The sequence below is a fragment of the Ambystoma mexicanum genome, chromosome 1p (genome assembly GCF_040938575.1).
Source record: "Ambystoma mexicanum isolate Mex_15411 chromosome 1p, UKY_AmexF1_1, whole genome shotgun sequence".
Taxonomy (NCBI): Eukaryota; Metazoa; Chordata; class Amphibia; order Caudata; family Ambystomatidae; genus Ambystoma; species Ambystoma mexicanum.
Genome location: NC_090921.1, coordinates 815,449,352 through 815,476,954, shown reverse-complemented (window position 1 = coordinate 815,476,954; position 27,603 = coordinate 815,449,352). Strand labels below are relative to the sequence as shown.

Here is a 27,603-nt window from a genome sequence, read left to right as displayed (position 1 = left end):
GCTTTAACTTAAATCCTGGTGGAAGCTGCAAGCTCATCTAAAGAATCTTGCATTTTGTGGGAACCTAGGTGGTTGGTATCTTACCCGAAAGCACTCAGATGGGGAGGTACGTTTCTATCTGTAAATATGAAGTACTCCTCTGGGGCAAGAGGGGGAAGTTCTAGGTCTTGCCACTGTAAGCAAATGGCGCAACCCCTAGTTTAAGAGTGGCACAATACAGCACTTGCCCTGGTATCAATCTCAAAGCCAGTGCATCGTAATGAGGACAAATACCAAGGGAAAGAAGAGTGCTGGGGCACTTAATAAACCCAGTGATAATGATATGAAATACCACAATGTGGGTAGACTACGCCTTCACAGAACTTTCTTTATACCACTTGCCTCCAACTGTTTGCAGAGAATCTCCCCTTTGAGGTAAATTCCTGGCCCTTAGTAATTCCTCTAACCGCATCAGTGCCCTGAAGAATGGAAAACGGAAACCCCAGCCCAGGAGAATTACTAGCCAATTTAAACATGTCTCTCCTGAGACTGCGAACCATCCATCCCTAGTCTTATCCTTGGATTGTGCACAGGGGGCCATTTAGTGGATGAAAGATACTGACTCTAGTTGACATTTAGGACCCTTGCTTCCACTTCCACCATCTTTGTTGATATTAATACCCAGTGGCAAGTAGTTATTTTCTGTTTGTGTTGGTACTCGCTCTGCTGCTATGAATTCTTCCGTTTGGATCTCAGAATACATTTTATATCACAATAATTGTCGTATGAGTTTTTGTTCCTTCTTTGTGGTGACGTAATCTAAGTGGCAAATATGTTAATGGTCAGTGCCTGCTCAGAAAACATGAGGTAGGAGCAGAAAGTACCAGATTTGGCCATCAATCAGAGAGATGGCTATATTTCAAGGCTGACTCCAACTGCAGTGTATGAGGACAGTAATACACCTGGGAAGATGGAATGTGTCAGCCCCCAAGCCACGGGTCAGAGGGATGGGGCAGCAAAAGATTGAAAGGATTCGTGATTTTGATTGGAAGCAGCGTTTCCACTCTGTGCACTCTGCTCACAATACTGCTATAACCATGGGGGAATCTGCACATTACCATTGTCATTCTTTGGGACGGTTCTCGAAGGCCAGACCACTCCCAACCTTGGGAGGACCATGAGAAGGTTCTGCTGTTACATCTGTCCAAGATCAGACTTGTGGGATAATTTCAATTATTATTATTATTATTATTATCTTTATTGTTTTTGGTTTATACAAACCTTTACAAAATGAATTCTTTTCATAGTACAATCGAATAGTAGAAAAGTTTACAAAAAGATTACAATACACTACACTTTTTAAAACACATTTGTCTAATACAATTCCGGACCAGCAATTCATATTAAACAGCTAAAAACAGACAATTCTTATTAAAACACTTAGAGCCTAGTACTTCTCAATATACATAATAATTGTACCAGATAACTGAGACATTATTAATAATCTGAGACTTCAACTCATTGTTTCTTAAAAGCTTCCTGAGTATTTAAACGCTTAAACAGTCTTTATCAAGTTCATGTTAATTCACAGATAATTCTCAAAAATTCATTAATACGTATTTTTAAAACCGTCGAGTTACCATGAAGCATTTCGAACCACAAGTTACATCTGTTTACATTCGATGTGTCATGGACAAACATTGCAAAGTATTCTATTCTTTGTTTCAGTAAAGCAGGACAAACCAACAACAAATGCATTAATGATTCATTAACCCTGGTACCAGCACATTGTCTGCAGGATTTCTTTGCCACATTCCTGCACCTTATATTCTGAATTTCATGAGTGCTTAAGACGTTAAAACGAAATCTCATGAATTGATTTCTGTATGCGCTGGATGGATATTTTTCTAGGTATTTCTCGGGATAAGGTTTCCATTTCCAGAATGATATAGCTTGTGAATATATCGAGGAGTTTAAGATTACCACATTGTTCTCCAACCAGTCTGAGGCTTTTAATAATTCTTTCACTTTAAGAGGATTCCCTTTTAGATTTTCTAATGTGAGGCCTAAATCACTTAGAATTTTCACACAATCTCTTTTTAACTCACAAATGAAAACCCCAAGCATGTCAACTCCCAAGAAGTAATACAGTGTGTTATCCTCAGACATCATACACTTACGTAATAAAGATAATTTTTCCAATGTACTGTACACTTTAAGGAGGACAAACCTAACTCATAACGTAAGAGTTCCATAGGCAAACATTTCGGTAGATACCTTAAGACCCTTCGCCATACTTGTGCTTCAACTGTTTTCAGATAAGATACCAATTCTTCAGAGTAAAACTCAAGACCATATGTCAATCGTGGAATTGCTTTCGACCGATAAAACAGAATACAAGGCATCATTGTGAACCTGCCATATCTTCTCTCCACAGCTGATATCTGATTGGCAATAGCAGAGGCTTTTATACCGAGATGACTTTTTATAAAACCTAACAAATAAGGAGATGTGTATATATAACCCAGGTATTTTAGCATTGATTTGTTTTTTAATCTTAGACCGCCACATATAATCGAAAAAGAATCTTCTTTTATATTTTTCACACCTGTGTAAAATATTATTGTTTTGTTAGGGTTTATCAGTAGCTTTCTATTCAAAATGAATTTCTCAAATGCTACAATCATCCTTTGCAAACCCACCTTAGTCCCATCAAACAGCAAAAAGTCATCCGCATAAGCGATCCAATTCAATCTTATTTTGCCCAATTTAGGTGAGAGTAAACCACTGTCATCTAGAAAGCTCCCTGCTTTTGAGACATAAAGATTGAAGAGTGTTGCTGCCAATCTGCAGCCTTGTTTTAGACCATTAAGGGTAGAAATTTGATCAGATAATAGGCCACTATTGTTAAGTCTCACTCTAAGCACAGTGTTCGAATAAAGAGCTATTATAACATCTAGCAGGTTTTTTTCTATACCAAGATCAAGTAAGGTTGTCCATAGGGTTTTCCTATCGACCATGTCAAAAGCCATGGATAAATCCATGGATGCTAAATATAATGGCGGCTTGTCTTTTATTCTAGCCATACTCAACAAATTTGCTACAACTGATCCGCCCATGTCTGTGCCCATCCCTTCTCTGAAACCTATTTGTTTTATATCTAATATGTTCTTATTTTTTATCCATAGATTCAGCTCATCCAAAACAATTGCTGCAAAAATCTTAGATTCTACATCTGTTAACATGATTGGCCGGTAATTCAGGGGACTTAGGCGGTTACCCTTTTTGTGTATCAATATTACGTATGACAACTTCCACGATTTAGGAATTTTCCTCTCATATATAATGGAATTAAACAAACAGTTCAATAAACCTGCCCATAATGTTACATGGTTTTTCAGTGTAATATAGGAAAGATTGTTAGGACCGGGGTGCATGTAGACTTAACTTTGTTTATGTGCCTGGAGATGTTATTTAATGATATGTTCAGCGACCACAACTGGTCATTAATGTATTGGGTTAAGAATTGGGTGTCTGATTGTTGGTACAACTTCTCAGAGTGGTCTACCCATATATGCCCAGCAATTGGGTTTGTTGTCAGTTGTTGCTGAGACACTTCAGTTCCATTGATTATAGACCATATATATTCCTAGGATTGCCATAATCTAGGGCATTAATCATCGCTTCCCCATCCTTTTGTGCCATATTTGCTCTGTGAGACAGTAACCAGTTTTTATATTTATGCTTGATCTGTTTTGTTTTGCAGATCAGTTCTATCTGATTTGATGTTTCCTTTTTTACTATACGCAGTTCTTTTCTTAACAAAGCCTTCCTATTTTGTACTTCAATATCAAATACGTGTAGACATTTGTTATTGAGTATTTGCGAGGTTGATTTTATGATATTGCCTTTTGCCAGCATATGTGCTACATATGTTTTAAAGCAATCTCCTGAGTAAGTTGCAAGTTTCCACTCAATTGACGAAGATAAGTAGTCATGTAACATCAAGGTATTTAGCTTGGTTATATTTTCTGGGGTCCATTTTACCTTAGTACCCGCAACATTAACTATGATGTTCCCCATATTTTGCACTACATCTATATTTACCTTCCTCCAGGGTAAAACTGTAGATAGCAATGCATGGTCACTTTCCAGCAGACTAGTCACCTTTAGTGAACAAGAGTATTCTTGAGAATTATTGCTTACAAAAATGTAGTCCAATATGGAGCTAAGGCCCCGTGCTTGCCAAGTTGGAGTGATGTTAAACAGAGGCTGCATTCCCCAACTATACATAAAAACCACCCACATACTACCTCTGTACACTTTATTGCGGGCCCCCAAAGCCTCCAAATCTGTGGATGCGAGAATCCAGGTTGCATCATCATATTCCATGCTGCAATCTGCATTCAGATCTCCTGCAAGCAGCAAAGCACCACCCATGTTTGAGTCCAACCAATCATGTAATATTTGGGTAAGCATTGCAAATAGCTTTAAAAGCTCTGTGTTTGTATGAGTGGCGGTGTTCCAGTATACATTCATCAACATTATGAAAACATTGCCCTTATCTGTAGCTAATCTAAAAGTACCAACAATTGCACAGTCCATAACCTGCTGTTCAGAAACCATCTTTATATTAGTCTCTGATCGATAACCCAATACAAGACCACCACTGGGACGGCCATGCAGACCCTTAGATGCCTTCATATTAAATATACCATAGCCATACCATAATAAATTGCCTGTAGCCCAGGTCTCTTGCAACAAGACAAAGTCATAACACTTTAACATTTCAACAATTTTTGCATTAACAGTCAAATGTGAGCATCCCCTAGTATTCCATGATGCAAGGCTGAATGCTGTATCTTCGCTAAAGTGGATCCTTCATTGATTTCAGCTTATCTATAGATTCCCTGAGAGATAGGGCTAGCCATCTCCATTCTTGCATGTCAGAGAGTTGGGATTTAACTTCCGTCATTACCGGCTTATCACCTTCTTTACCGGTAGAGCACCTAACCTCTTGTGAATAAATACCTTGATTAGAGGGATGTTTCATATAGCCTTCATTTGAGCCCAAATTTCCGTCAATATTATGTGACTCCTGAAATTCCATCACGTCAAATCCTCTTTTTTGAAGAGCACCCGCTTCTTTTAATATAAGTGTTCTGACCAAGGGAGAATTTATTATAAGTCTAACATAGTCATATCTCTCTTCATGGATAAAATCTACAAGTTGAATGTCTGAAGAGGTTATTAGGCGTAGTTCATCAATGTCATTAAATAAACTTAAAATGTACTGCCTATTTAGGGACCAGGGTCCCCCATCATCAAAAACATAGTAAAGCACCAGACTTGGTTCATTTGGATACACAGGACGCCTTAGGTTATGGGTCTCATTTCTCTTGTTACTATTGGCCATGTAGTCCGATTCTTGAAATTGATAGCGTTCCTGTCTGCCTTGAATCGACCCTATCCCTGTGTTTTGGCTTAATACTGCATCAGGCAACCAGGTGTTTCTGCTTACACCACTTTCCAGGGTAGGATTATCATGTTTACCCGCAGAGGGGCCCACTAGGCTTGGGAAGAGTTTTTTTGCTTCACTTAGTTTGTGATTCAGAATATCTTCAACAATGCTACTAACTACTTCCCTAGATAAATTAGGGTGATCAATAGTGCCTGTAGTCTGATTCACAGTTTTGTCCATTTTTGGTGTAACAGTTTCAACATTTTTTATTTGGGGAGACTCAAGAATTTTGTCTTTTACATTGAGATCGAGATACTTGTTCTCCTGCATGCCCTCTTTAGGATTGCCACGTAAAGTGACCCCACCACTTTTATTGTCAGTTTGGTGAGCCACCATGACTTCTTTAGCTTGTGCTACTGGGGATATGGAGCAAGCGGTGGGGGTACAATCCATGATTATGGGAGTATTTGGTCTAGATAAGGCATCCGGGTTCTTAAAGATATCAAAAATGTCTTGAACCCCCCTTTCTAAGGCACGAAGATTACTATCAATCCTGTCAGAAGTAACTTTATTTTTAAGTACCGCTGACAGCATAGAGGTGCCTTCTGTATACTCTGATTTATCTGGGCTCCGTGTGGTGACCAATGGTAGGGCTGCCAATTTAACTGATAATACTGGTGGAATTGGTTCTGCTACATTATTATCGGTCACCACCTTGTTGATGTTATTGTTATCTTTCTTATCTAGCCAAGCCTCACGTATATCAAGAGTTCTCATAAATTTACGAGATGTAGTAAGGCTAGCCTTCGCTTGTTTTGCCTGTTTTTTCTATTTTTTTTCTCCTTTTTTTCGAAATTTTTTCAATAAAAGCACCATTATCGTCAACACCAAAAGTAGTTACGCCTTCAATAACAATGGCAGGATCATTTAGACCTGATTTTACAATGTTAGTCTCTATCACACCAGGAGCCAATCCCTGCGGGATCTTTAAGGGAATTACATTTATGGCCAACTCTTTTATCTTTGTAATACCACTATTATCTAAGTGCTTTTTCATACAGTTGGGCTCAATATCGTATTTTGTGATCATTCGGGTTAGCATTTCAGGTAAAGCTGTAAAAGCCAACACCATCTCATTTAGCAATCTAGTATGAGTCTTTAATTCAGATAGTACCATTACTTGAATCTCTTTACAACATGTCCCAAAGGCCATATCTGAATTTACATTATTTATTTCCAATACTGAGGTATTATCATAGCTTGAATCTTGGACCAAATGTTGTTATACATCCAACATTGAGGTTACTCCTATACTAAATATTGGTGGAGTATCAGCATAAATAGGGCTCTCGTTCATTCTATCTTTTTTATTGTCAGGTTAAATTTCCCTGTTTACGTCAACATCTGCGATTGAGCCCTCCTCAGCAAATAGAGATTGCGAACTTTCCGAAAGATGAACATCATTGGTTAATGCCTTAGGGCTAGTTGTACGTTTTTCTTCCATAGAATATGATTGTGCACAGTCCACCATCTCCCTTTCAGAATTGGCTAAATCAGAGGCAGACAGGGCCGTTGCGCGAGCAATACTCATTCTGGTGGCCATATGAGGCACAGACACGCTGGTAAAACGAAACTTTGTTTTAGCAGATTTTTTTACAGCTACTTAAACAGATTTTTTTGGGCTCATGACTCATTATACTACATCTAAAATAAGGCTCCGATCATATTTTCAGAAAGAAAGAAAGACTATGATAAGTACTATAGTATGATAGGTCAATGTATAGTTATCAAAAATGCAGAGAATTGGGCCGCCACCCCGCAGCCCTACCAGACCAAACAGACACAACAGGCCACTTCCAAGGCCACTTCGCAAAGCACCCTCTGTAGGAAATAAAGATCGTATTCCTGCAATCATGCTATACACACGTGCGCGCGATCAAGATAGAGTAAAAAAAGTGAAAGCAAAACATGTCAAAACAGCTGCACAGCACAATGCCCAACAAACAGATAAGTGTCGAATTCACCAAAATGTTAAATATGATAGAACATATCGAGCCGTTTCCCCTGCAGTTTAAATGTTCGTCGGATTTCCACATGTAGGTTAGGTAGACTTAGCTAGGTTAAACTCTCACAACACCAACTCACGTAAATCGTTCTATCACGTCAGGTTGGAGGAAGGTAGAATTCACAAAAACACTCACAACGCAGCTCGCTGCAAGCAGCGAACAGCCGAACAGCCACTTACAGAGCCACTTGCTCTGAGCGCGCGCGCATGAGCGCGCGGACACCACTTCTTATGGAATTCTGGGTAAAGTGGGAGGGGCCAATCAGTAGAATCTTCACAATGCTTCACGAGTAGAATGCCCAGCCGAACAGCCACTTACAGAGCCACTTGCTCTGAGCTCTATAATCTTTTCAAAATCATCTTTAAAGGTGTTCCGTTTCCTATGACATATTTCACTATGACTTCATCATGTAAAAAGTCCAAGGCATAAATTAGATATAAAAAATTGACTAGCAGAGTTTGCCAACATTGTCTTGATTAGCAAAAAAACCCATTTGATTAGCAATTTACTACTAATATTTTTAATGTCACAAGACTTTATTTAACACACGACAACGTGAGCAATGATACAGCAGTTTTGTGTACAGCTGAAGACATTTGTGAGATGAGTCGGGCCCTAAAATTCTTTAAAATTACACGTGACATGAAGGTCGAGTAGTTTACATACTCGACCTAAAAAATAATGCATTAGACTCATGGCAACGATTGACTTCAAAGTTAAATGCGCCATCGGTAAAATGGAGCATGTCATCACAAACCCACTTTGTTTGGCACACTGCTGCCATCCAGAGGCCAGCCATGCACAGTGAAATTTATTTGTATTTTGTTTATTTGTATAGCGCACAAGGCCCGAGGGCAACCGGGCGCATTATTTAGTTACAGTCAGCTTACATAAAAGTATTTACATTTAGAATATACAAAATATACATGTGACATAATCGAAGGTATACAATTTACAGGCTAGGGCACAATGCAATGGCAGAGACAAAAATAGCCTGTGGTGTCATAGAATATTGTTACAGTCAATAGTCATCCTTAGTCGAGGGTGGATAGCCAAGTTTTGGCATTACGCTTGAAGGCAGTGAAGGAAGGTTCAGCTCTGAGTGGGTTGGGTAGTGTGTTCCACAGCTTGGGTACTAGGACAGGGAAACTGCGACCTCCAGATTTTTGGAGGTTGAACCGTGGGATGACAAGGCAATTAGTGTGTGCGCTTCTGAGAGGTCGCGCAGTACATTTGAAATGTACTTTAAAGTGTGTGTATATATATATATATATATATATATATATATATATATATACACACATACATACATATATATGTGATACATTACTCACCTTAATCGTATTTCTGATGCTTGTATCTGCTTAGATTCACATGCTGTGCATAGGCCGACATCTAGTGGAAGCTGCAGAGTATTGCAGTTTGTTTTTTGAAACTCGAAAAGGGCCGAACTAGGGCGTGCCAGTAATACTATCCCTAGTGTGACGTCCACTGTACCCATGATCCCTCACGCGTGTAGGACCCTCGGATTGTATTTTTTGTGACATGAGATAGCATGAGGAGATAATATAGATAAGACCAAGCATCCATGCACCTTCTCTCCGAGGGGAGGAAGGGTGGGCGCATGTGAATCTAAGCAGATACAAGCATCAAAAATACGATTACAGTGAGTAAAGTATCCCTTCTGAGGCTTGTGGAATCTGCTTAGATCACATGCTGTGCATAGATTAGCGAGCAGTGTTAGAAGGAGGTGCGATGTGAGAAGGGTCATGAGCGAACAAATGTCTTAGAACTGCTTGTCCCACTTGAGTAATTGTCTTGGAATGAGTGTCAATGCAGTAATGCCGAGTAAAGGTGCGAATAGCTCCATGTAGCTGCTTTGCAAATGGTGTCAAGGGGTACATTTGCAATGAAATCCAGAGTGGCTCCAGTACCTCTTGTAGAGTGGGCGCTTGGCGTAAAAGACAGTGTTTTATCAGAAAGGGAGTAGCACAGTTGGATACATCTGACTATCCATTTAGAGATGGCACCTGTAGAGACGCGATCTCCTCCTCTGCCTACAGCTAATCTGTCTTTCTTAGCGGTCTGGTCTTGTCTACATAGTAGAGCACCGCTCTCCTCACATCTAATGAGTGGAGTTTCACCTCAGCAGAGCTTTTGGGTTCTTGGAAGAAGGCCGGTAGCTCAATGGACTGGTTAACATGGAATTTTGAAATGAACTTCGGTGAAAATCTAGGTGAGTGCGTAAAAACAGTTTATCCTTATGAACAGTAAAGAAAGGATTCTGCACTGACAGAGCTTGAATTTCACTGACCCTTCTTATGGATGTAATGGCTACTAAGAAGGCAGTTTTACAAGTCGGGTGTTTGAGACTAGCTTCATGCATGGGTTCAAAGGGAGGTCCCATGAGTTTAGCAAGCACCACATTAAGGTCCCAACCTGGTGGTGGGTTAGAAATTGGAGGGTGGGGTCTCTTTATCCCTTCCATAAAGGCCTTGACAACTGGCACTTTACACCATGACACCTTGTTATGGGAGGTGGTGTAGGCTGACAGTGCCGCCAGGTGTACCTTGAGTGAATAAAATACTAACCCTGCCTCCAGTAGGTGGAGCAAATAGGTGACAATATTGGAAGAAGTACAATCAATTGGGTTGATTTGTTTATTCTGGCACCAAATAACAAATCTTTTCCACTTATCAAAGTAACAGTGCCTTGTGTTAGGTTTTCTTGATTTCTTTAAGATATCCATACATCTCTGGGGTAAATTGAGATGGCCGAATTCTATGACTTCAGGAGCCATGCTGCCAAGTTCATCGAGTTGGGTTGAGGATGCACTGTTTGTCCTTCGTGCTGGGAGAGTAGGTTGTACCACCATGGGAGTCTGATGGGGTCGCACACCACCAGTTTGCGTAGGTGTGGAAACCATGGTTGTCTTGCCCACATAGGAGCAACTAGGATGAGTGTCATTGATTCCCTGTGTATCTTGTTGACCACCTTCCTCATCAGAGGCGTTGGTGGAAAAGCGTAGGCAAACATCCCTGACCAATTCATCCATAGAGCGTTCCCCTTGGAGCCTGGCTGGGGGAACCTGGATGCGAAGTCTGGGCATTGTCCGTTTTCGCCTGTGGCAAATAGGTCTATACTGGGGCAGCCCCACTGAGAAAAGAGATCTTCTACGACTTCTTCGTGTAGTCGCCATTCGTGTTACTCTGGGAGGGGATCTCGGCTCAGAGCGTCCGCTATATGAATTGAGATCCCTTGGAACATGTTGGGATGACAAGTAAATCTTCCATCTGAGTGCCCATTTCCAAATTTTCTGTGCAAGCTTGGACAGATTTGGCGAACGAGTGCCCCCTTTTTCAAGTAAAACATCGCCATCATGCTGTCTGTTAGGATTTGCACCGACAGGTTGGATAAGAGGGGTTTGAATGCCTGAAGCGCTCTGAAGACTGCCAGAAGTTCTAGCAGATTGATGTGGTTCTGAGCCACTGTGTGAGACCAGAGACCCTGAGCTGTGTGGTGATGGTAGGGAACTACCAACCCTGGCAGGGAGGCGTCTGTTGTGACGACGGCTTATATCTCTGGATCGTAAAAGGGTTTCCCCTTTGCAAGATTCTCTCTTGTCCACCAGCGAAGACTTTGTACTAGTGTTGGCGAAACAAGCACTAGATCGTCCCACTGACCTTTTGCTTGAGACCACTGTTTCGCCAACCATTCCTGCATGGGTCACATGGGCAGGCGCGCGAGGCCAACCAGGTAAATGCAAGATGCCATCATTCCTAGCAAACACATCGCTTTGCGTACCCTTATTTAGCGACCGGACTGATATTGAGGAATTTGCAGCAACAGATTTCAAATTCTTTCCCCTGATGGAAAGGCCTTCCCCTCTTGGGTATTTAGGACAGCTCCTAGGAACTGTTTTGAGGTGCTTGGCACCAGGCTTGATTTTTTCTCGTTGATTGAGAAGCCCAATTGGAAGAGGAGGTCGATTGTTCTTTGGATTTTTTTTTTTTAAACAATTTTTATTAGTTTCCAAACAAACATTACATTTAATAATCAACAAAACCCAAACTTCCCACAGTACTTCTAATGTATTGCATGTTGCGGACTTGTGCTCAATGTGTACTGTATCCATTATCCCTCCCTCCAACAAGCCTACCCCGCTCCACCACGCACTTTATTCTTGGGAGCTGTTTCTTCATCAGTAACCTCAGAAGATTCTGTACTCGAGCCCTCATGGGTGGGGCTCCATAGTGTGGCCACTAGATGTTTCCAGGCTGCTAGGGTTTCTGCTTCTTCTTTACCCCCTCTGTTAGCTGCCTCACTCCATACAACTGTTTCAGCTTTGGACCATTTACGGAGATCAGCCGACCAAACCTCCGCTTTGGGTCTGCTTGGTGCTTTCCACCCCATGCCTATCATGCGCTTGGCCAGTATATAGGCCATATCCCTGAGTTTGCTAACGTGTTTCAATTGGCGTGGCCTAGGGAACCCTCCCACCATACATGCCCATATTGAGTCTATATTCAGGTTTATCTCCTTTTCATCCAGTCTTTGGGCCACCTCTCCCCAATAGTTCCTTATTTCAGGGCATGCCCAGAACATGTGCATCAACCCAGCATTTTCCTCCTGGCATTTAGGACATTTTCTTTGGATGTTTAATCTGCAAATTACGGGGGTTTCTCCTGTGATGAGCTAGTCGTCCAGGTAAGGGTACACCGGGATTGCCTCCCTGCGTAGGTGAGCCGCCACCACCACCAGTATCTTGGTGAATACCCTTTGTGCCGAGGCTATTCCAAAGGGCAGCACCTTGAACTGGTAGTGCTGGCTGTCTATCTTGAAATGCAAGAATCTTCTGTGCGTGGGAACATGGAAATATTAAAATAATCATGTTTCATATCCAATGTTGCCATGTAATCCCCCTTTTTTAGTAGGGGGATTACCTCTTGGAGTGTAGTCATGCGGAATTATTGTGGCTTGACATACTTGTTTGCATGGCGCAAGTCTACTACTGGGTGCATCGTTAGATTTTTTTTGGCTCAAGGAAGTAGGTTGAATAAATACCCTTGTTTACCTGGTTGCCCGGGACGAGTTCTACTGCGTCCTTTGTAAGTAGAATGGCGATCTCCTCGAGGAGGATTTTCTGGTGCTCCAAGGAGTGTACTTTGTCTTGGATGATGGTTGCGGGGGCGTTCTAGTTGCTCTATACAGTATCCTGCGGACACTGTGGACAGCACCCATCTGTCCAAAGTGATCCCTTCCCATGCGTGGGTGAAGGTGGAAATGCACCCCCCTACTGGGGATGCATGGGAAGGGACCTGGCGCGGAATTGCACTGTTTATTGGGTGGCATACCACCTCTACCGGGGCTGCCTCTACCCCTAGTGTGGCCCCTGCGCAGGCCCCTGGTGAAACCCTGTGTAGCCTGGGATCGATTGTTTCCCCATGAGATGCCTTGATTTTGATAGTAGTTGGAACCCCTCTGGGAGCTTTGGCCATGAAAGCACCAAAAATTATTATTTCCCCTTTGACCTGAGGGCTTATTTGTCAGTTGGCCGAGAGATTGTAAGGTCTCGTATTCGTCGTCAGCCATCTTTAGTGCCTCTTCCACTGCTTTCCCAAATAGAACGTTCGGTTCTTGGTGGCTTGGCTCTCAGGCTTGAACCCGGACTGTCTTAGCAAAGCAAGGCGCTTTATTACTGTGCCTTCTGCTATTAATCTTCCTGCATTATCTGCTGCATCATAGTTTGCTTTAAGGATGCATCCAGACACAGATCTTCCGTCTGATGCAATTTGGGCCAACTGGCCCTTTAGTGGTTCAGGTGCAGAGGCTATTAGAGCAGCTACTTGTTCCCACTGGTGGCAGTTATAGCTTGCTAACAGAGTGGTAGTGTTAGCAATACGTTCCTGATATGCTGCCATGGATGCCACCTTCCTCCCCAGAGCATATATCCTTTTGCTCTCTTTATCGGGGGTGCTTCTGAAGAAGCTAGGGGTGTGCCCGCCCTCTTTCTGGTGGTTGTTACTAACAATGAGTCAGGTTTTAACTGACCCCTTATGTACAAGAGATCAAGGGAGCGGCCCAAAATAATGTTTCCACTTGTGGATTAACTGCACGAGTAAGATTAGGGGTTACCAGCGAGGGATCAATTCTGCGCTGGATTGATTTTAATATGGGGATAGCTTGGGCAATGGCTCTCCTGTCCCCTAGGATTTCTCCTGAGGAATCTCTATCTTCTTGGACACCCTGTGTGTCTATTTTAAAATGAGCTGCAGCTTTAGCTAGTACCTCATTGAGCAGTAGTTGATTATCAACCGGTGAGTCATTCACTGGGAGGATCTTTCGGAATAGGGGAGTCAAGACTGTAGGCTTCCGCCTCATCTTCCTCTTCCTGGTCCTCATCATCCCCATAGTAATCAACCCCTGTCTCGTCGTCCAGCATCTGTGTTTCTGTCTCCTCACCGTTTGACTCTGGATGGTAAACCTGAATTATTAAAGGGTCTGAAACCAATCCCTGCGCTGGAGTCTCAGAACGGAGCCTTTTAGTAGGGGGTTGAGAGTCCTTTGATCCCGAAGGGGCAGAGGTAGCTGGCGTATTTTGATAGCTATGGAAATAATAAGGGTCCTTTTCGTAGAAGTCTACAAAAAAGGACATCCTTCTCATTAAGCTATCAATGTCCTCTGAGTTCCATTCTATGGAACTGGGAATAACCCTCTCTTGCTGTGGTTCCTCATCCATGCCCATATCATGAGGAGTGGGAGGAACAATCTTTCCCTTGGTGACAGGGTCAGGGACCTTGGATTTTCCTAAATATTTAGGGTCTTTTTGTTTTTCCTTTTGAACCTGGTGTTCTGAGTTTTTTTTAATGTTATTTACCCCCTTCCCATGACTAGAGGAATGTTTTCCTGAACCTTTTAGGGTTTTGTGAGTGCTTCGACACCTGGCGTCGAGATTCGGAGGTGGTGGTACGAGATTCGGAAGTCTTGGAAGAGGGGCGTTGAATCTCGGAAGTAGAAGTCGAACGTGCTACTTGGGGGAAGAGGTCGGATTCGTCTTCTGATGACCGGGCCTCAATGACTTTTGGTAATGTGGCACCTTTCCCAACCGTGGACGGTTTTTGTTTGTCGAGAGGCAAACGTGACCGGGACGCCCAGAGGACACAAAATCAGTGGACCGCTCTCTCGATGCCTTCTGTTGCCGATCACTCGACATGCGCGTCGAATCTCGGCTGGGGCTAATGTGCTTGGTGGAAGTGGTGTGTGTTGCGCTCTTGCCGCCGGGTGTTGTCCCCATAACTGAACTGCCGGTCAGTCCTCCAAGGTCGTGGGCTTGCGCGTGGGTGTCTGAAGTCACCCCTGTGCCCTCGCTGTCCGATAAGGCGGCATTGCAGCCATCGTTGAAGGATCCCACGGCGTCCATGGCCTCTAGCTGCCTGGCGTAGTGGGCCCAGCGCTTTGTCGAGCAGTCTTTGAGTGTTTTGGGCTTGAAGAGCTTACAAGCTCTACAGGTAGTCTCAGGATGGTCTTGTGGGACACACAAGTTACACGTATTGTGTTTGTCTACCCAGAGAAACTTCCTGTTACACTTCAGGCAGAATTTATAGGGTGTACCCTCCATATGTTACTAATTGGCAGCGGGCGGGTATATGTAGGAAACAAGTGTATGACCACCCCACACTCTCCCTACTTGCACAGGTCTCTCTACTTGCACAGGGCCGAGGCCAGAGGCCTTCCAAGTCCCAAACCGTTGTGTAGTCTCGACGACTGATTTCCTCAATCTCGATTCACGGACGAACTTCGGCATAGGGTGGGAGAAAACGGGGACATTTTGTAATAATAATATTGATAAATGGTTAAAGCTAAGGGAACTCCGCAATATGCTTCCGAAAAGTATGGCGGAAAAAAACAATCTGAGGGTCCTACACGCGTGAGGGATCATGGGTACAGTGGACGTCACACTAGGGATAGTATTACTGGCACGCCCTAGTTCCACGCCCCTTTTCGAGTTTCAAAAAACAAACTAATACTCTGCAGCTTCCACTAGATGTCAGCCTATGCACAACATGTGATCTAAGCAGATTCCACAAGCCTCAGAAAAAAAAATATATATATAGGTTTGTGGCGGGAATTGTGGCAATGCATTGTTCCTTATACAATTTCACACTGTTTCACCAATCTGCATCAAATATTGCATAGCTACATGTTAGGAACCTTCGGACATTACTGGCTACATGGCATTTGGATACCCTACCGGGTTCCCCAGGATTTCAGCACCTTCACACATGTGATGGTTGTCTGAAATTGCTGAAACATCTATGTGGTTGTGGAAGGACCGGTACCGACACGAGGAACAAAACTCGAGGACCAGGCCCTAGAAAACACTGTTTCCAAGATATTCGCACCGCAATCAACTGCACCACACCAGGGTGAGGCGACAGGTGGGGAGAGAGCACAGAAGGTTCCAGTATGCAGCAGCAAACCAATTCCCACCTGCCCCCAACGTATGCTCCGGGGTATGACAGCTAGCCACACACACCCATTCTCGGTGCAGTTTATGTTAGGGTGCAAAGCATATCAAGCGATAAGCAAATCGGAACAGCGACCTATAGGATCAGTGTTATGTCGGTCTACAGAAACCATTCAGAGAATGGGTACTTCTGCTAGTGTTAAATAAAGGTTGCAAACATCCGCTGCAAATGCTACTTGCCCTTCATGAAATCTACTCTACTATTCGAGTCATCGAACGGATTTGCAAGCCCTGGATGAGTGCATAGAAAATGTAAAAGGTTAGCTGCATCACAGGACACAGATAAACAGGCGCCAATATATAATGCAATCCTAATGATAGAGCAAAGTGATCACTGGAAGCTAACAACCATGTATGCTAATGCAGCAGATCTGTAGATGTACAGACTGGTTGGAACTATTGATCACTACTTTGCGTAAACATCTAGCAAGCTTATGTATACATTATGTAAAAGGAACGAAAGTAAGACTTAGCAGATTGGATGGCATAGCATGCAGATAACTGGGCAGACTAGGTGGAATAGTTTGCGACCATCTCAGGGTAGCGGGTATAAAGCAACAGGGTGATAAGCTAGAATGTCAAGGAGTATGGGACCAGCTCATGGGTTGAGCACCAGTTGCACAATGTATTTAACCAGCAGGTCACAGAATTAGGTTTGCTATCAAATGCATTTGGCTGTATGATCATGCACATTTCCAAAAAGTGTCCACTCGTTAATATGATGCATCTTCACCAACAAAAGAAAATATAGTCGACACTGAGATTTAGATACACTGACCTAAACTTCACAACTGTATAGCATGAAGATGATGCAGTGTTTTACAGTATCAGTACTGTAATTATGTAACAACTTCAATTATTAGGAATGGAATTGCATGACTCTCTTGGCACTTACGATTGAGGCTACTGTACTCTCTCCATTAGCCCCTTTGAATGTACAAGAGAAAAGAGTGGAGAGAGCCCTGAAGGCAAGGTCGGAATGCAGGGCCAGCTGTGCTTTTATTGAACAGGGCAACTTAAATAGAAATGATACACAAATGGCAATTTAATTAGCAAATGTACAAAATTGCATAGCAAGTTGCAATGCAACACTGCTTAATCGATGCCTTGAAGTCTCTTTATCGGACATCCAACTTGTATCTGGAGTACTATGAACAATCTTATTCTTCTCAGAGTTCTCAACCTCTTATCACGTGACGTTTCACTAGTATGATTCTCACTCCATTACCTTTGCTTCTCACTGGGACGAGTATGATTGACCCAGTGAGGATTCTCAATCTTCTGGCAACTTGGCATCTCACTGAGATGAGTACGAGTAGAGTATTCATTATTTTTTTTTAAATTATTATTTGCATTCATTCGTTACAAACTTTTGCAAATTGACAATTATCCTAATTATTGCTTCCACGACAAAAGAAAAATGTAAACATGATGAAGAAAACAAAAATATAAAGGGAGTCAATCACAAAATAGATTTAAAAAAAAAAAGAAGTTTCCTTATTAAAACCCACAACTTCAAAAGAAAGAGAAAAGGAAGATGGAACACAAATTAGTGCTTGCAACCTCTCTAGATCAATATCTAATTTCTGAATGCCGCCAGTAACATTGGCACCTTTTCCCCACTTATAAGAAGGCTCCACCAAGCTTCAGGGGCCAGTGATGTAACGTCTTTTAGCAGCTGAACAAAGTGTTTCGTTCTTTCATTGGTCAACCCTGGACAGAACAATAGTAGATGTTTCAGGGTTTCCACCAACCCTTTCTTCAAACAGAAACAACATTGGATGAGTTTCGGGATAGCAGTTGGTAATCTTGATGCAATTATCTCGTTCGTTAATAGCAAGTTGAACCTGATCCTAAAATATTGGACCCTGTGGTATTTATTCAGGAATTTGACGAGGTACTTTGGCAAGCTCACCCAATACTCGGCCTCATGGTCCAGATGATGATACAGTTTGTAAGAACCTGCTTGGTCGAGGGTGGTGATCCAGTCACACTCCCCCCAACTTGGTTTTGACTCTACATGGGTTTGTTTTTAGCTTTTCTTCAGTAGATCAGAGTTCCTTCAGCTTACACTGGTTAGCATCAACCCAGACCTTCAATGCCGGTTTACCTCTTCACCATTTCCTTGTGAATTAGCTCAATAGTTGTTATATTGGAGCCCAGTAAACATTTCCTGAATAAGATCAGCGTCTTCCATTCCACTGTGGCCCTTCCTCAATGATAAAAGGCCCAGTTCTGCGCGTAGGATCTAACCCGGGATAGACATCGGAACTCTCAAAATAGTTTTCCAAAAGATCCCTTCCAACGTTGACTAGGCTTTGATGGGTAGCATCAGGTTTGCTTCTGAGCCATATGCCAAAGTTGGGACAAATTTCATTTTATAGAAGTCCACCACCGGGACCATTGAAAAACAGCCAAATGTCCTTTTTAAGAGCTTAGCTTGGCTCGCTAATGCTTTTGCTATTTGGCGCAATACATCTAGGGACCTTCCCAGGGTCTCTCGCTCTTCCAGTTACCTTTGTGGTATTGGGACTGCGTCAACGGGTTAGTAGTTCGCCTCTGGAGCTTTCTCCTTGGCTCAGGACAGCAAATTCAGCCATCTCTTTTTCGCTCTCCGACACCCTCTGCAGTGTTGCTTTGTGTTTGGGAAAAAGTTTCCCAGTATTTTCTTCTCGCTCGCCAGGTCTGGGTGTCTCTTTCAAGAGACCTGCACTTGTTCGCTTTGCTGCTTCCTGGTGCAACTCGGGCACCACAGCATCCAGGTTTCCTCCCCACATAGGAAGCCATACCTTCTCCTCTCGCTTCCCGAGCGTAACGTTATAGTCCGTCTTTTGTGCGAGACTGGTGTTCATTATAGTTCCATCGGTGGTCTTCATCACAATACCAGACAGGTACGTATTCTCAGGTGAAGTATTACAATAGCAAATGTATAGTGATTCACCCTGTGTTCTTCCACCAGGGTTCACAAACTTTTGTTGTTTCGATATTTGAATAGGGAGTTCCTCGTCAGAACAGGAGTCCTTGTCCCGTGGGGGCTTTATACCGGTGAGGTCCTGCTTGCCTCTACCCCAGGGAGGGTATCGCGTAGCAGGGTCACCTCCTTAGCCTCAACAGGGAAGCCCTCCCCACCCCACCACCCAGAGAGAAGTGACATAAACCTGTGATTGATTACACATCCCTCTTGTACTACTTCAACCTATCGTAGCAACCATATGCAGATATCCTTATGACAAAAAAGTCTTAAAACTGACTACAAAAGGTGACGCGACTTTGCTGCTTGTATTGAAATTGTTCAGGCTTCTTTGCCAGCTACTAACCTCTGATTAAATGGGCACAAAACCAATACCATATTAAACAGTCAATTATTTTTCTGTTTACGAACAGTGGGAATGGTGTCGGTGTGAGTTTTTCAGGGACTAGACATTGAGCATTTGCTAAACTCCTTGGGGTGTACAACACACAATAGAAAGCATAAACCAGAGGTCAGTATCGAGAATATAACACCCGAGACAAGTCTGGGGGCCAGTCGACTACAAATCTAGGTTTTATTCTACAGTCGTTGCCAATTAATTGACTTTATATGGAAATTATAGTGGAGAGGAAATGCATAATTGTACGCAAGAGTGTCATTGTTGGAGTTAGGGGTACAACCCCATTAGTTGAGAGGTGAATTGGCAGTAGAGTCCACTATAGGGGAGAAAATAATGCATATATACCACATCTAGCTGTAATACCACCCAAGAAGCCAGGCGGTCTTGGTAAAAGCTTTGCCATTTGGGGATAGTGCTTTTCCCAGACTACCTCAAGCATGAAGAATAAAGGACTGTCTACTGCGAGAAAACTGATGGTATTCTCCCACCTACTCCCTCGGGATCTGGCCATGGAAGGGCCATCACTTTTGGATCCCGACCCTGGGGGTGGACAAGCGAGGGAGGATCACTTGAGTGAAGGGTCACAAGGGATTGGGAGTAGAATACCCAAAGGCGAGACATGTATTCCCCCATTCCCAATAATCCCCAACCCACTCTCCTCAGCCTTCCTAGGGTATTTTCAATCTCACCCCATCTCCCTTGTCCCCATTTCCAACAAATACTGAGACGAGGAGGCAAATAAGAGCAGTAAAATTACCCATAGAAACAACATGGGGAAAGTAAGGGAAACCTACTATTGAAAGAACAAGTTGTCCCATTAATAGTAGGCCTTCAATAATGACCATTCACACCTGACTCCACTTAACTGTTTTTTCATCTATAAAAAGGTGCGGTTTTTCACAAGGAGGAGAACGAGCTGGGGATGATGTCCAGAGCCAAGAAGCAGAGAGGAGTAGAAGCCATGAAAACGGCATGCAGAGACGCTGGCCCGGTGTTTGTGAGGGGCTGCAGCATGGCTAGGGAGCTGTCCCTCTGAGGAGGCAGAGTAAGGGAGCCTGAATCCTGCTGGTGGCGTTCAGCAGAATGCTCATTCCCTTGGGACGTTTGCCGCCAACGAGAGCTGCCCGGTGACTGAGGGGAACTCGGGAGCGTGCATGCGTTTGGCTGAAGCGGAGTGGGAGAAAGACACTGTTTAAAGCAGCACAATGCAGAAAGTGAGATTAAGTGTATGAAGGACAGCAAAGTGTAAGAGATAATCAGAATAAGAGAAATAGAAAGAAGGAAGTTGCACTAGTGGTGCGGAAGAAAAATAAAGTGAACGAAAGGCATCTGAACAGTGTGAAGAAGGAAAAGTGCAGAGGGTGCGCGGTAAAGAGGAGTGTGTCAAATGCGCAAGAAGCACGAGAAGTGTGCCAGAGGCACGATAAGAAAGCAAAGGGAAGGTGTAAGTGTGCACGAGGAAGAAACAAAGGAGAAGAATAGGTCCAAGAAGCACCTGAAGGTGAACGGTGTAAAAGAAGGAGTAAGAAATAAAGAGAGGGGTTACAGATCGGAGTGGTCACGCCTAGAAGGAGTAAAGAACCAGGCAGTTTCACAAGTCACTGATTGTACCCCCACAAGTGAGGTTTGTGTGAAAGAACTGTATCAGGAAGGAGAGGTACTTCCTGACAAGCTGAAATTGTGTCTTAAACCAAAAGGGGTCCAAGCTTGTGAAAGGGAACCTTGAGAGGCCTAACAAAATGGAATATCTATTATTTTATGATATTGAAGGAAAAGTAAAGTGCATCCTGACAAAACTGAATTTTCTGTTGAAAACCTAAAGGGGCCTGAGCTTGGGGAAGGGAACCCCGAGAGGCCTAACAAAGTTGGCGACTTGCTGTTTTGTAGTGTTGAAAGGATTGAAGCTTGGGGAAGGGAACCCTGGGAAGTTTCAAAAGGAACTGTTATATTTCTTTTGTGTTGTTTGGAACCACAAGGAACGAAAGACGCTGAAAGTATTTGAGAATATTTCAAGGGCTCTGTGGAGAAGGTCTAACAAACAGTCCTTTTTGATTGAACTTATTTCTGTGACATGGACCAAACTACACCTGGTGAGAAGACCACCTGAAACCAACTGTGGTTTCCTATTTTTTGTTGAACCACCGTTTTCTTCCTTTTTAAAGACTTCCTATCACATTTTTGTTAAGAGTGAGGGCAAGCATAGATTTAGATAAAGATAAACGTTTATTTTGAACTATCAGGCCGACGGCCTTTAGAACCATCAGTTAAGGAAACCACCCCTTTAGAGTTAGAGCCAGTTAGGCATTACACCAACCCAGGAACATTAGCAAATAAAGGGTTCGAAACTAACATCTTACAGTCTGTGTCTCTCTTGATGCCATGCCAGTCTCACACTACATTCCTAAAAAAATAGAGACCTAGTCACAAAATGCTCAATAGGAAATTGCTCCTTCAAGATGGACCGCTCGATTTACTGAAAGCAGATGACACAATCAACCTTGCTAATCTTGCCCACTCTAATGAATCCACATTTGTAGATAATTTTGCAAAGGGACAATCTTGTGAAGGGGCAGTGGAGATGTGAGTCTTTCTAACAGAAGAGGGAGAAAGACTGAGGTATGATGTTCTGTGGAGGGCCACAACAAGCAAGGATGAGGAATGCGAGCCTCCCCAAAACATGCAGTTAGGTCCCAGACCCAGGACTCACAATGGGGTTCTGAAAGTCCCATTTGAAGGCAAGCATAAACAAATATAAAGTGAGCAGTTTGCATACTGATAAGAAAGGGCTTTAACACATGGAAGTGGGCTGGTAGTGGGGTGGTTGAAGGTAGTGTGAAGGTGGGGAGGAGACTCAGACCTTCAACTTTAACACTGATTGTGATGTGATGTTATGTAGGACGAGGACTACAGTACCATCACTGGTGTAGAATGGGTCTGTCATTATATCCATATCCCACATTTCCTGCCTGCAACCCTCGGTATCCTCTTTCTCTGTATCTGTCTAATTGTGCTTTTAATATTCTATCCATGTAATTGTATTCTTAGTATTGAATCTCCTTGTTGTACAGCGCTCTGTTGATTTCTAGCTAGATTTAGACTATATAATCCTAATATATACATTTATGCAGCTTGCCTCTGTCCATAGGCCACAGTGCAGGAATATTACAGTTTTCTTACCTAATGTTAAAATGGGTGACAAGATAAAAGGCTTAAGAGTAACTAGAGGCCTGCATGACATGTACAATCTTCCCACCTCTCTCCTGTAACTAATTCATCTTCAGACTGAATTTTTACACCACTTCAGGTTTTTAATGTTTCAAGTCTCACACTATGTTAATAAACTGCTTTTTTTAAAATTTAAAACACTTTCAGAATAACAGTATTATAAAGTGTTTACTACAAAACCATTTCTGTAAAACAAAAATGGTATAGATTAGATAAGCATGGAAAACAAATCTATATTCTTCAAAAAGGAATATGTTATGTTATGTGACATTTAACTATATATAAGTAACTCTTCAATATCTCAATGTAAAGTGCCAACCTCCGGGGGAAGTGGGATATGTTGCTTGTACACCTAAAAGAGAGAAGCTTGAAAAATAATGTTAATGGCAAGGAATGTTTCCCTTTAGCAACATGAATCTGTTTCAGAGTAACATGCTGTATTGGGAATACCAAGCAGTTTGTTTTTGCGGGTGGGTGTATTAGTAGCACCGTCTGCCCAAACGTAGTAACCTTTTGTGATATTTTGAGCCAATCTACAAGTACCTGCCTTGCATATATTAACAAGCGGTACGTACAAGTGATAAGTATGCAGTTGCAATTCTAGCTCCCTTTGAAGAATGTAAGCCCTTTCTACTAGTGTTTGATTGAGAGCGTATAGCGCTTCTATAGCATGAACTATCCACTTAACCTTGCTTATAAATTGGTCCTAACCGTAATTGACTATGGGGCACAAAGAATGGTCTTACCTTCGTTTGTATATATGACATAATATCTCGTCATAGTCTAGAGTCTCCTTTTTGCATAAGATTGAGGTTCTGTAAAGAATGTATGAAACTAAATGCTTTGATTTAATTGGAACCTGGAAATTACTTTGGCTGAAGAATGCAAATGTGTCCTGCTGGCTTATGTTAAATATTATTCTAACAGAGCATGTCATTTGCTTACTTTTCTTTTTGACATGATAGTTATTAGAAAGGTTCCCAGTATAGACGCATGCTTTAAGATGCTTTTATTCAAATGGTGGACACGGGATGGTTTAAAAACACTATATAATGGTTGTGTTGAGCTATCCCTTGATAGTGCGCCGAAAAATAATGTAGTGGCAAGTAGTGATGATGACACGTGTTTCGGCAGAGCTGCCTTTATCGAATCACAGGACACTCGTACATACGGAGGACTTCTTTGTATCAGGAGGGATTCATCCCTGTGAACTTCAGCACCTTTATGCATTATGCAGTGACTTAAGCTATCTATATAGCCTGGATTCGATAAAGGCAGCTCTGCCGAAACACGTGTCATCCACAAAGGCTCTAACATCACAAAAATAAACAGGAATTGATTAATCATCACTACTTGCCATTCCATTATTTTTCGGCGCACTATCAAGGGATAGCTCAACACAACCATTATATATTGTCACAAACGGAGTGGAGGGACTCTAAGTCTCCGTAGTAGCTAAACCTGGTGCGACGCAAGATCTTTAACATCACCTCAACTCTCATGGACAAACCCTTTTAATTTAACGGGGCGCGTAGGTACTGCAGCAGGTGTCATCACAAACAGTCCCTCACCAAGAATGCAATGGTTTAAAAACACATTAGGATTCCAGAGGTTGGTGCAATGTGTTCTATGGGGAGGGTTAATTTATCTGATCACCTACAAAAAGGGTTTGACCACTGGTTATTTCAACCACAGCTGCTTATGCTGTGATGCATGCTGCCAATGCCATAGGCTGTACCTTAAGGGAATTATAGGATAGCCCATGATCGGATAGGTACATGAAATGGACAATGGGGTTTTCATGCATTGTAGTTTATTAATGGAACTGTCAAATAACACATTTTCCATTTATTTGCATGCCAGAAATGTGTGTTGTATTTTAGCCTCCAAGTACCTTCATACTTACTTCATAATTGCTCTTTTCACTGTTTTGTTGAATGATTCATATTGTAATTTTGCTTCCACCGTTATATTGTTTATGTTTTTATGTATTAAGTTGTTCCACTGTACAGCGCCTTGGTGTAAGGTGCTTTATAAATCAATAAATACAAATACAAGGACCAGTTAAACTGGAGTTGGCTTATCAATATGACCTGAAGAGTCATGATGCTGAAATCAATGTTTGTATTGGAACAATACATTTTTCCCTCACAGTATGTTAACATGTTTGATTTTGATCGGATTAGACATATTTTACTGCTGCCAGCATTAGATAGAAGTGCATCAGTTTCATATGCAACTACAGCTTTTGTCCGAGCTTGCAGATCATGAGTCAAGGGGTAGACAGAAACACATCTCACGTACCAGCTAAACCATAGCGCTTTCCCCAGTGAGCCCACCTTTGGGGGTACCTGGAGGAGTGGTGTGGGCATTGTGCTCTCCATCATAAACAGATGTGTTTCTGATGTACCCCAGATGCAATATTTCCCCTTTTTACACCCATCTGTGTGCTTCTATTAGCTATCGACTCAATGTGTCAGTCAGTTTATGGTGGATTTTTAGAGTGTTCTGTCACTAGCACCAGGTGCATATATACCCCATGCCTATATTTTATCAAGGAAAACTGAAGGGACTGCATCACATCTGCGTTGTTCATGTAGTGCATCAATGTAGCACTGTCTGTTATAATTAGTACTGGAGCTGTCCTGAACTTTTAGGGGACTTAAGCGTCACCTCCATTATTGTTCAGCAATGTACATTGTGGGTCCTATTTACATGATGCATTCCACCATTGTAGTGATCTGATGACACTTGAAGGCAACCACTAGATGTTCCCAAGCACTTTGTGCCTGTGATCACTGACTTGCAAGTAATTTCTGCACCAATCCCGCTTGCAGCCTGAAATTATGAGGTACAATCTCATCAACATCATCACATTCCATGCAACAGACATGTGAGAAATAGGAACGATATTTGTGAATTCCTAAAATCTTCCTTCTTACAGTATGGTAACTGCCATTACTGCATCTATTTGTGCCAAGAATCCCAGTTTGTGCAATATAATGTGCCATTTCAATGTGTCAGCCATACCTTTGGTTCATGTGTTCCCCTTTAACCATTCTTCCAGACATGGGTACAAACACACTGCATTTCGTTATACATGTGCTGTTACCACTGCTAAACGTTGCTTGAACACCCTTGGAGATATTTTATCTGAAAATATATACTTTAAACGGATAGTGTTGAGCACCCAATTGAAATTACATCTATTTTCCATGGCTTGGGCGCATTGCAAAATAAAAATGTACAATCTTAAAGTCTACTGTGGTGATATAGTAGTCCCTTTGCATAGATGGGATAATAACTTTAAACAGTCGACTTGAATTTCCGTGTCTTTACCCATCGGTTTAATGTTCTCAGATTAAGAATGTGGCATCACGTTTAATCTTTCAGTGGAGTAACGAATTAGTTTGAATAAATACCTCACCCTCTTGCCTTGTAAGCAACGGTTTCCATTGTTCCTTATTGTAGGAGGGTTGCTGCTTTCTCTTTTAGCAGGAGCAGATGGTGTTATCTTGTCTTTGGATTTCTTAGTGGGTTTCTCATGATGTCTTTACAAATTCCATGTAGTAATCATATTAAATTGGGTTTACCACTATGTATCCCTTGTAAGCCTGCAAGTTTCCGTCCTCCTGCGGGTAGGCGCGAGTTAGAGGGAGGGCTCTGGTTGGGTGGCTACCATGGAGTCACTGCTTTCACAAAATACCCACCCGCCTAAGCTCAGCATCCCCCATACTGCTATGTCCTAGATCCCCGTTTCAGCAGGAGGATCCTCGAAAGGGCACTTGAAAGACCTGGCAATAACCTTGTGATGACAATGTTAACCTTTGACCTCTTCATTGTGCGGTTTCCCTTCTATGAAGCGCCCCACCCCGATGGCCGTTAACAACCCACCAGTCCGAGCCAACGGCTGTGGGCCGTTACCGGCCATGTACGCTGCCCGGATGGGGCGTGATTGCTATTCGCACGCCGGGGTTTGACCGCAGTGCAAATAATTGTTTTTTCCTTGGGAGATGGGCCCTGTGATATTGCGCGAACAAAATCTCCCAAAAGAAGGAACAAAAACAAAAATGGATGACCGCTGCCATTGTAAAAGGGATGTAATCCCTTTTCCCTTTCCATCGCAGCAGCCGACTGACGGAGGAGCACCGGAGCAGAAAGCTCTGGTCCAGAAGGTAAGTGGGGGAGAGATTGGAGGAAGGGTGGGGAAAGGGTGCTAATGCCATGGGGAGGGTGCAGACATGGGGCAGCAACAGGGAGAGGGTCCCTGTTGCATTCCCACAATCAAGACAGCCCCACCTGGGAAGGGCCTCAGGAAGCTGGAAAGGGTGGGGTGGTTCACACTTATTTTCACCGGTTTTTGCAGCCACCTGATTGGCTGAGCGTCTTTCCCCGGGTGCGAATGCTACAAACATACACACAAATCATTAATAAATAAATAACTGGGCCAGAAACCCTAATTATGCTGGACTGTGATTTTTATCTGCAACATTACAAACTCACGCTTGATCCGATGAAGGAAGATACGAATTAGCAGATGTGAATTTTTGCATTATTTACTACACTTGCAGCGATATACAGTGCACACACTTTGGTTGTTTTAGTGTGCTTGACTAATTACTGACCCTCGACCTTTAGATACTAGCAGTCTGATTACACACACACACACACACACACACACAACACACGATTTCAGCAGAAGACGTATCAGTATTGGGTCAGAAGGATACGAGGTAGAGCTTTTATTCCTGCTATTCGTTTTGCTCCCTGCATTATCTTGTTGGTTGTCCATTAGACGATATGGCCCTAACGACCATAATGATTAATGTATTAATGATTTTTGAGACTTCTATGCAAGCAAACTCACACAGTAATTCGGTATGTTTGCAGATCAAAATCAGAGTCTGGGATAATTACGGTTTCGACTCAGTTTTGAGGGTAATTTGTACTTTCTTTCATCATTCGTTTTGTATG

General features: G+C 42.6%; 1 protein-coding gene across 5 annotated transcripts in view; it reads right to left on the bottom strand.

The window, feature by feature from the left end:
* The window catches only part of OTUD7B (OTU deubiquitinase 7B), a 932,635-nt gene that overhangs the window by 63,609 nt on the left and 841,423 nt on the right, over nucleotides 1–27,603 (bottom strand). The window lies entirely within an intron of this gene.